The following is a 10,985-nucleotide window of genomic DNA, read 5'->3' on the forward strand; positions in this document are numbered from 1 at the left end:
GGGGGTGATTTACTAACCTAAACACACGCACGCACCAGGTGCGTGTGCATTTTTACACAGCAAAACGTATTTATCAACCAAACACGAGCAACGTGTTACATTTTCACGCCGTTATGGCGCGTTTTTATGTATTTACGTACGTGCGCGTCATGTAGCATGTGCCATAGGCTACACGCCGCTCTAATAGCAGCATGCAAGTCTCTAACAGCATATTTCCACTAATGCCATATATGGAAAAATCATGCACATGATGCATATATAATGCTGCTTCACCTCTATGCCGACAACCATCCCCAAAAACACTTTGAAAATGCTAAAAACAGTATTCAAAAATATGGAACTTACACACCACTGACGTGTTCAGCTCTGTATGAGCCAACTGCACATGTGTGGAGGCAAGTTCACACGCTTCTTAAGCCCAGAAACGCCGATTCTTCACTATTTCTTGGTAAATTGAATAGCAGCGTGTTCGCATGCGACTATTATTCCAACCATTCTGTACTGTCCAGAGGTGTTTGTTTTTGAAAGCTTATTTCCTCTTGGCAGTTTTTAAGTGTTCCTCATTCCACTTATGGAGAGACTTTCATTATTTTTTGCACTACCTAAATAATGTCCCAAAAACATGAGTGCATCACAGTTTAGACAAAAATGGTTAGCTCATGCATTTACATTCCTGCATTCATCAACGCAAGCAACACAACGTAGAGCTAATTTACACAACATCACCTTGCAATTCATGCAGGGCTTTGCACAACACACCTGCTGGGTGTGTACACACTACAAAGGTGTCTAGACCACCAATAGATCATGCTGGGAGGGAACACACTACAGAGGTGTATACTTGTTCGTGGCGTATTTATAAGGTTAGTAAATCAACCCCATTAAGTTCCAGATTATGCATACAAGGGTAACTAGGAATAAAACAGCAGGATATTTCCCCACATTTTCCTTGTTCTAGATAAGCACTAGAAATATAAAAAATATATGATCAGAAAATAACAACTGAGGGATTTATATCTCCACTCCAGCGTTCAAAGCACTAACAATAACTCACTTGAATTATGTATGTTATGGCTTAAAGTTTTACTCAGTAAGTGCTTATTGGTCTGCTGTGCTCTGCATTAGGTATATTTATTGTATCAAACAGGACTACAATGTCATCCAGGATGGCATTAATTACATCTCAAAATGTATGAATCAGATTCACAGAACCATTTATTTATATTTTGTTACTTTTTTGGCTTAAACTAGGGCATATGTAGCTGGCTGTTTTTACATTGTTGACAAGCAGAATGTTTCTGTAAAGAGACATAAAGTGTAACATATTGTTAGAGGCAAAAGGTACAATAACAAAAGTGTCTGGTGTCGAACATGCTCTGCTGGTCCTACATTTAATTTAATTTTGACAGGTTCCTTAGATGACATAAACACTTCATAAATCAGTACTAAGTTTTAGAACCATGGGTGCCAGTTTTCAATTACAGATAACCTGTGCTATATTTATAGTCTGTTCCTATCACCCCAGAACTTTGCAGTTGTATATTTTGGTTTTGTTTAAACTGCAGACTGTGTGGACTTTTTGGTAGTTTGGGTCCATAGACAATATTGAAAAGATGTTCCTCCAAAGCCATTGAGACAATATCAAGGATTTTACACAGTAATAAAATATGTATTACCACCTTCATCCACCACCTTGATCTTGAGAAAACAGGGCTTTTTATACTCAACATAAAATCCCTTTTTCTAATGTTCATTGAGGGATGCAGCTCTGTAGATTCCATACAATGGCAGTATAACCCATCATATGGAATCTACAGAGTTGTGTCCCTCAAAGACTGATAGAGAAAATGGGATGTTTGCACTCACAGTAAATTTCCTATCTTGATACCTGAGATTACTTTTTCTCATTTAAGCTGATTTGCAGATATTTTTAATAATATGTACATGAACCTTTTACATGCATTGTTGATCAGTTCTTTTGAAAATTACCAGCTTATTTCTCTTTAAAATTTGTATTTGTTCATTTTTAAAACCATCAGTAATATTTTGTTTTAATTATTTATTTAATTTCTAAAACATTTTGCTGGTACAAGAACAAAGAAAAAATAAATGGTATAATAAAGGACCTCTGAAAGCCAAATTAGGAAGTATAATTGTAGAGGAAAAAGCAAAAACTGGTCTAAATGTTTTTTTTTTCATCTGTTTTCACAAAGAAGTTACCAGTGCTAAATAATATATTGGAGAGATGTATGTTATACTCACCATTCAGTAATACTTGGCTAGTACAACAAGAGGTACGGATAAGTATAAGCAAAATTAAGATAGATAAGACAACTGCCCCAGGTGGCATCCATCCCAACGTGCTAAAGGAATTAAGCTCAGTAATTAACAGGCCACTTTGCTCTATTTTCTTAGACTCTGTTTTAATTGCATCAGTTCCTCAAGACTGACGTATGACCGATGTTCTACCATTTTTTTAAGAGCGGTAATAAAAAAGTAAAAATCTGCAAACAGACCAGTAAGAGTATAAAATATTTAAAGGTATAGTCTGCCTATGGGTTGATATACAAAGTAAGCACAAGATAGTTTTTTTTAAAAGAGTCAATCAGCCTGGATTTATAAAAGTATCATTAACACAATCTGTCTCTATGAGATCTAGGAGAAAGTACAGTAAGCTAATATACTGGAAATGCTACTAACATTAAATATTTAACTTTGATACTGACCTTATATTAGTCTGGGACATAAGCTGAAAATGTGAGGACTACACAACAGCTGTGCATCTGGCTAAAGATGTGGTAAGGGATAGAAGAAAAAATGTTAGATGTAAACAAATCGTATGTACAAAGGTTTAGTTTAGTAGTGGAATACTAGAGTAGGTCTAGTTAAGTTCAGTATCTTTGTTTGTGACCCGGTAGACAGATTTAAATAAATACATTTTTACTAACCAAACAAAATCATGTAGAATTATTTCTTATTACATAAGAAGGTAAAAATGGACTCCAGGCAAATGGCTAAATACATATGTGGGAACTGCTTTACCTGACAGCACAGCCAGGTGGATAACACAGCTTACAGTTAACCTCTTAGTGACCAGTGACGTACTATGGCAGAGGGGCCAATTTAAACAGACTCCCCGCGACTTTCTGTTTACATTTGTAAAGCCAACTGTCGGTTTTACAATAGGAGCAATTCTCAGCTGTCGCCAGATCGCTTCTATGGGCCAGTAAACTGCCTGCCTTCCCCCAGACCGACACCTCCGCTGTGTTTCCCAAGCTCTGCTGCCCCTCCTGCGGGCCCAGGACTGGCATCGTGGGTGTCGGTGGGAAGCGGGGGAGGAGAGCAGCAAACGTCCGTTCACCAATCTCCTCCCCATTTTATGGCACCGGGAGCGACGTGTATTGCATTACTTCCGGCCCCATAGATGTCATTGCTGGGCTCCTGAATCCCAGCAATAAGCTATTGCAGTACGATCTGTACTGCAATAGCTTATGTCAAGGATAAAGGTGATACTGGGGTCTTTTGGACCCCCAGTATCAACTTCAAGAGTACCTGTCACCACCAATCTGCTATCACATGGGGGGCTTGTGCGCCCCCTATGTGATAGCAATTAAAGTAAATTTTAAAAAAAAACAGTTTTTAAAAATAAATTAAATTAATGTAAAAAAAAAAATTCAAAAATGTAAAGTCCCTCGCGAACATGCGTGTCATAACGTAAACACGCATCAGGTGTGCCTACGCACGACAAGGACGATTGCGCTACACATATTGGGTATTGCCGTGCACGCCAGAGTGAGAGCAATAATTCTAGGGCCAATATATATGCGTATCTCAAAACTGATGAACTGTAGGGGCTTTTAAAGCCTCGTCTTTAGACTTTTTGGGGTACTGAAATTTGTCGCCTTTTCACAGACGCACACAATTTTTAACCTGGGCATGTTGGGTATCTATTTACTCGTTGTAACCTCAAATTATATATTTTATTTAAAAAATTGATATTTTACAGTGTTTTGGGGGCACTAAATTTAACTTAAGTGCATTTTTCATAACATTTTTGGGTTTGATAATAAGTTGCGCTAAGATGGTGCAACATAAAAATTTGCAACTGCCAACATTTTATTCTACAGAGTCTTGGCTTTTTGAAAACTTATAATGTTTGGGGGTTTTAATTAATTTTCAGGCCTAAAATGTGGATTATAACATGGGTGCAAAAAACTAAAAAAAGGCCTCGGTTATTAAGGGGTTAAGGAATACAGCAGTTCCCCTAATTTACCGCCAGCCGCTTTCTGACTAGACAGTAAAGAGCAGCAGCAGACTGATAAGGTCACTCTGCAGCTCACCCTGCTCTCATCAGGGAAACATGTCCCGTGTCTACACATTTTCATGCAGCACACCTGCTGGTTCCTAGTGCTGCCCCTTCCTCTCCCAGAGTGCTGCTGTATAAGGGATTACAAGAGGTTGATATTAAATCAAAAAGAAGTATTTACTCCAGTTGCATTTAAAGAATAAATTTAGCAATTTATTAATGAATACACAGCTACGTTCATTTCCGTCTTTTTTTATCTCTTTGAAGTTAAGATTTAAATAAAATGTCAATATGGAGAGTTAAATGGCAGATGAAATGAGATGCAATGTTATGCATGTAGGTCATGGTAAAACACAATTACAATTACTGGGAAAATAACATGTATCAGGTACATATCTAAATACTGGTTAACAGCAAGTTGAATAGAAGCTCTCATTGGCAAACATTAGCTGCAAATGCAAATAGAATCCTGGGCTGTATACCTGGGAGCTACAAACACATAATACATTTATAGTATTCTCTCTGTATGAATCACTTGTAAGGTTACATCTTGAATATGGAGCACAGAGTGCCCACAAATTGTCAAATTAATAAATGGGTTGGAAGGTCTTGCTTATTATGAAAGGTTAGAATAATTGGACTTGTTCATGCCTTAGGAATGATAAATGTGTAAATACAGCACATCCAAGGTCAATACAAATACATGGAAAATGTATTTCTAATTCAAGGGCTGTACTAAGGAACAGCAGTTTCATATAAAATATAGATGATCTTATCATCAGCATAGAAAGGGTGTATTTACACTATGTTTAATCTGCCTTAATGAATGAGTCAGCAAAAGAAAAAATAAAAAAAAAAAACGAATTTTTTTTTTCCTTGCTTTACTTTTTGTTAACACTTTTTATGGTGTTCATAGTTAATATAAATAAAGGATATTACAAATTTCAACTTGACTACCTTTGCAGGGCCATAACATATATTATTTTTATACCCTGTAAGGCAAAACGTGCCGCATTTATCCAGTAGAATTTGTTTTTCCTTTATCTGGACCAGAACTGGTGTTTCTTTCAGCTTATATGTAACTATATGAGACCAGAAACACATTACCAGGAGCTGTAGAAGTAAAATCTTTTTACTACTGCTAATCACTTTTAGAGTAATACAACCAAAGATAGCTGCTGATCTATTGCACTTTTGCTCCAGGGATAGTTCACAATGGTAACAAAAATCTATACTACATATACTGCAACTAACACTATATTTTGTTCTTGTGCTACATGAATTAAATGATTACTGCTACCTTATTTAGGAATTTATTTCTGTTTAACTCATACAGTATACCCGATTCCAGCTTAAAGCTTATCTCAAGGCACAACTTTTATTTTTTATTCATATATAACCTAGAAAAAACTACCCTTGCAGTGAGGCCTCCTGGTAAATGCTGGCTAATTATAGGGGTAGAGGCATAAGGAGTCATATCTACCCTACTCTTTGCTCCAGCAGGCTCCCTCTGTCTCTGACCAGTCCCACGAAGACTCCTCTCTAGGACTTTCCCGGGTGTGGTCACACACCTGCCTCCTCCACTTACAGTACAGTGTTAGTTGCATAGTCCTGCATTTTTAATGATGACGCTAATCAGGGGAGTGGCCCACTGAAAGAGTTTTTGTTTCTCCATCCGAGATATGGGCTTTTACTATAAATTAAAATAAATAAAATTAACATTGTCACCTTAGAAAGTATGCCTAAAAGGAGAAGTTACCTTTTTCAAAAGGTTTTGGCATCATCAAAGCCTTACGTATTGCCTGTGAAGATCACTGGCCTTTGGCTAGGGTCCTCCTTTCTCGAAAACATAACTTTATGTGAACGTGGGGGACTACATCTCCAATAAATAACACCCTGGGTGACAGCGCTGCTATAATTCTGCCATTGCTGCCTGTGCAAGAGTACCAGGGGCTAGTAAAGGGACCAATCACGTCATGCTGGAGGAGGATGACGCAGTCATTGGTCTTCACAACCAGATATTTATGCTCAGAGGCAGAAGCAAGCTCAAAATCCAAACACGATTGCTGGACACAGTTACTTTTGTTTGACAAATGATCACTTAACTGAAGTTTGGCTACACATTAACTGTGCAAAACTTCATTAAATATATTTTCTTGAGTTAAGCTTTAATAAAAACTATAGACAATACGTGTATTTTGATAGCATGTTTCACAACCCAGTGTTAACAATGTAAATTTTATTTGATATGAATTAATTGTTCAATATTGGTAACAAAAACCAAAACCATTAGCATTAGTGTTGCAATTTTTAAACAATATCCCTAAGCAGAACTATTGGGAGAGTAAAATGTACTCTTCCCAATAGTTTGAGCCTTCTCCCTGCAGAGAGTGGTGACTTGGCTAGAGAGGCAGAGCCAGCTGTCAGTCAGACAGTGGGGTGAATCCCCACAATATTGTCAGTGTCTTTCCCGGCTACAGCATGGCTCTGCGTTTTTAGCAAATAACGGGCAGTAGTCTGCTACATGCAGACTTTGGGTCACAGAAATACATTTGCAAATGTACTCCTGTGACCCAAAAGAGAGAACTTAAGCCCCAAAAAAGTTTTGGCTATAGTTCTCTTTTAAGGTAGTAAGAGATGTTCTCTGCATCTTAAAATCTCTAAAAAAAAATTAATACACTTTATTTGCAAAAAAAGAGAAAATATAATATGCTGATATCCAATAACATAATCGGGATATATTCTACACAATATTGACACAATTGCACTGTTTTGACATATACTTAGTCCTTATATTCAAATCTCCATTGGTCCATTCTTTTGCCGAGAATAGATAAAATAACTACTATAATAATACAATATATAATATAGTGAACAATAGATGCACGAATAGGTTATACCTATTCAATATTTTTTGCAATAATGTTGTAACCTGCTTTAGTGGTCGCATACAATGCTAATGTTGCTGACAAGCATTTTCATAGAATGTGTAATTTGTACATCTAATGTAGCAAAAACAGCAAGCTAGAAATTACAGTAGTAATACCATGTTATCTTAACAGTCATGGCAATCACTGGTATTTATTACTACTATAACTAAAGCCTCTGCTGGATGGCAGGCAGTGAGAGAATATGAGCTGAATGCAATCAAAACTTGTAGCCACTTAATAAAATCTTCATGCTTTCATAACGTATAGCACTATATCCCACACTATATCCATCTATTTCTCTGGCATTTTCTCATTTTGTCATTTAATGATTGATTACACACCTGAAAAGTCTATGAAACACAGCTGTAATAAATGAAGGGGGATCAAAGAGAAATAGGGTCCTCAAACATTATCGATTCTCTGCAGTTTTGACTTTGAAAAACATGCACAATTTAGACTGGGTGAGTGTAGGGAAATTGCCTTTTTAACCAGCCCAACTGAAACAATAATAGAAATGTAGTGTTGTGCAGTGAATGAGCGTAGGAAATAACCAACTGCTATATTCCTTGACTGCTGTTGTAAATCATTTTAAACGCCTTTGACAAAACAGACTCTGTTGTCATATACGGTTCAGCTCCATGGAGATAAAATTCAGCATGAAATACCAGTAGTGTGTAGAGTGCACAGGGCCACGGTGCAGAAACTGTCTGTGATCCCTTGCTTTTCATAGTTGCTTAAAAATGTAATTGGCTTTTTGTCTTGTTGCCACCTAGTCAATGTGTGTTTCCTTCACTAGAACTGGTAGCATATGACCTATGTACAATATGCTGTGTACAGGGCCGTAGATAATTTTTTTCCCTGGGGGGGTTCAGCTTCCTCAAATTAACGATAACGAGAAGCATCTGTCAATTTTACTTCTGCTACCTACAATTTCGCAATGATTGACCACTCCAGCTGCATCCACATTGGCATCACTAGCACCATAGGCAACACTTCGACATTACTAGGATCCAATTCCAGTGAAGTCCACAGTTCCTTTTGAAGGGGATTGTAAAAAGATGGGATCCCTTGTATTATTTCAGAATTAAATTGGAAGAAGAGAGTAAGAAACAATCATTTTGTCATGATACAAATGCTGATAAATTATTGCCTAGCCTACAGCTACACCACAAAAAAACAAACTACTGCTTTAAAGTGAAGACAAAACAGTTTGTTGTTAAAGACACAGATACAAGAAGTATAAAACATAGACAGCAACAAGCTGAAAAGGCTAACTATGTAAAAACTGCTACAACAACAGGTGGATAATCGGGTAACAAAGCAGAGTGGGATCCAGAGGGGAAAGTATGCTAACAAGAGGTAACAAGTCAGGAGCAGGAGAACTTCATGGGGGGAAAGAAACATTGCACACACTTCATTTGTGTTCATTTAAGTGCAAGTGGTCAGAAATTGTTTGGATGGAGTTTAGCTTTAAACTGTGAGGTGGTGCTAAATAGTCTCCCAGCACCTGCTGGTGGACACCAAAATAGCCACATTTGCATCTAAGAACTCCTGTACCAACGGCAGGTAGTCCAGAAAACCTGCAGGTTCCTGACACGTACTGTAAGTCATATTAAGAAAGTACATATCTATTAATATGTTATTTCAGTTAGCGAAATGCATGTTGACGTACATTTGGTTTTGTGTTTACTGCTGACTGAGGTGCACAGTATTGTAACACCATTTGGGTTCGCAAGGACTTTTTTTATATCATAAAAAAGTCATATAGGGTTGTAAGAGCTGTGAGAATAATAACTTATATGGCAGTATTGCATATGAGTACTTAACCAAAGGTTTTCAGTTATTCCTTTGTGATTGGTCCTGGTTAGGCAATCAAAGCATGACACAATTATTCATCTGTCCTAGCGTGTTTTAGCAAGGGTTTGGTGGTGCTTTATTAAGGAGTGATCTGTAAATACTGTGCTTATAATCACTACAAAAAACAATAATTTATCCATTTCTGGCCTTTCTTGTGTTATTTCATGTTAGAGAGGCTTAGGGCTGCTGTGGATATGAAATGCACTAAAACTGGAGCAAACAGAATCTGGAGCAGCTTTGCATAGTAACCAATCAGCTCCTATCCTCAGCTTGTTCAGTTACGTTTTGAAAATTAAGCTGACTGTTTGCCATGGACAATTGCTCCAGATTCTGTCTGCTCCAGTTTTGATAAATTTCCTGCAATGCATTTTGAAACTTGCAGCTGGGAGAAGCAGACATATTGTTGATTGTAAGCTCTCTCAGGCAGGGCCCTCCTAACCATCTTGTCTTGAATTGTATTGTAATGTCTTCCTTATATTGTAAAGCGCTGTGCATATTAATGGTGCTTTTTTAATCCTGTATAATAATAATAAACAATTTAGCAGTCTCTTCCCACACACCCTCAGATTAATTGCAGCATGTATTTATCTGCATCTCTTCCAACTTTAAGTGTACATAAACCCTAAAAATGAACTTCTCCTATTTGATCCCCTTTGGTCTTTTAAATATACCATTGAAAGCATTTGATGAGTCCAAAAATACCTGTTTATCTTGCCAGAAATACAGTGAGCTCGTAACCTTCTGTAGTGAGCTGCCAACACGCAGGAGTTGATTTACTAAAGGAAGATTAACTGTTCACTTTGCAAGCAGCAGCTCTGCTGACTTCCATCATCCAATCTTGTGGAAGCAAAATATTAGGGATCCACCAATATATCAGCCGCCGAAACATATCGGCCGAAAATGGCACTTTTGGCATAATGCCGAAAGTGCCATTTTCCTGCCAATACATCGGCACATCCCATCAGCCTCCTGTGACAGCATGTCAGAGAGAAGAGCAAGGTACACACACTCAGCGATCAATGATCACTCAGTGTTTGTACATAATTGAGGACATGGTATGTTAACTATATCCTCAATTATGAATGAATGGGAGTGATCTACATCACCCCCATTCATTCATAATTGTAGTTATAGTAAACACACAATGTCCTCATGTTATCAATGAACAAGAACACTCAGGGGTCTATTCACGAAGCTGCCGAGGGATCTGGCCGTAGCTTTGGCCGATCCTTCGGCTAGATTCGGCCCCAGGACCCCTTCGGTTCAGGAGAACCGAGGGGGGGCTGTACGGGCTATTCACAATAGCCCGTACAGCTCCCGATCATGGTCGAGCGGCTCAGTCGAGCCGATCGCATATGCATCAGCTCGGCTGAGCCGTGCAGAAAGCCGAAGCTGGCCGAGCTTCTGACAGCTGGGCGGAGCCAGCCGTGATCTTACGGCTGGCTCCGGCCACTTTCAGAGAGATCAGCGTCCCTGGTTGCTAACCAGGGACACTGATCTCTAAACAGCTAACTCTCCCTGGCGCCCCGGGAGTCTCCTGCTCCCGGCCGCCAAGGAGAGAAACAATGCCGTGTCTTTTTTTTTTTATTCTGACACGAGCGATGTCAGAATAGAAAAAAAAAATTCTCCCATTAAAAAGCATTGGGACATTAGGGACAACAGTGTTCGGCTCACTTCACTTCTGATCGGTCATTCACTCGGCTGCCCTCGGCAGCATAGTGAATAGACCCCTCAGTATAGATGATTCCTGTTCATTGAGCTCGAACACTCAGTATAGATGATTCCTGTTCATTGATAACAGGGGACACAGAAAAAGAGATGGATGACTTTGTGTTCTCAATCTCTTTTTCTATTTTAAAAGGGAAATATCAGGGGTCTGTTTAGACCCCCCC

General features: G+C 38.4%; 1 protein-coding gene across 1 annotated transcript in view; it reads left to right on the forward strand.

Annotated features, from left to right (window-relative positions):
- SRRM3 (serine/arginine repetitive matrix 3) overlaps positions 1-10,985 on the forward strand; it is a 211,495-nt gene that overhangs the window by 78,784 nt on the left and 121,726 nt on the right. The gene's annotated exons all lie outside the window — the stretch shown is intronic.

This window comes from Nanorana parkeri, unplaced genomic scaffold, assembly GCF_000935625.1.
Source record: "Nanorana parkeri isolate BGI_ZX_2015 unplaced genomic scaffold, ASM93562v1 scaffold1673, whole genome shotgun sequence".
Classification (NCBI taxonomy): domain Eukaryota; kingdom Metazoa; phylum Chordata; class Amphibia; order Anura; family Dicroglossidae; genus Nanorana; species Nanorana parkeri.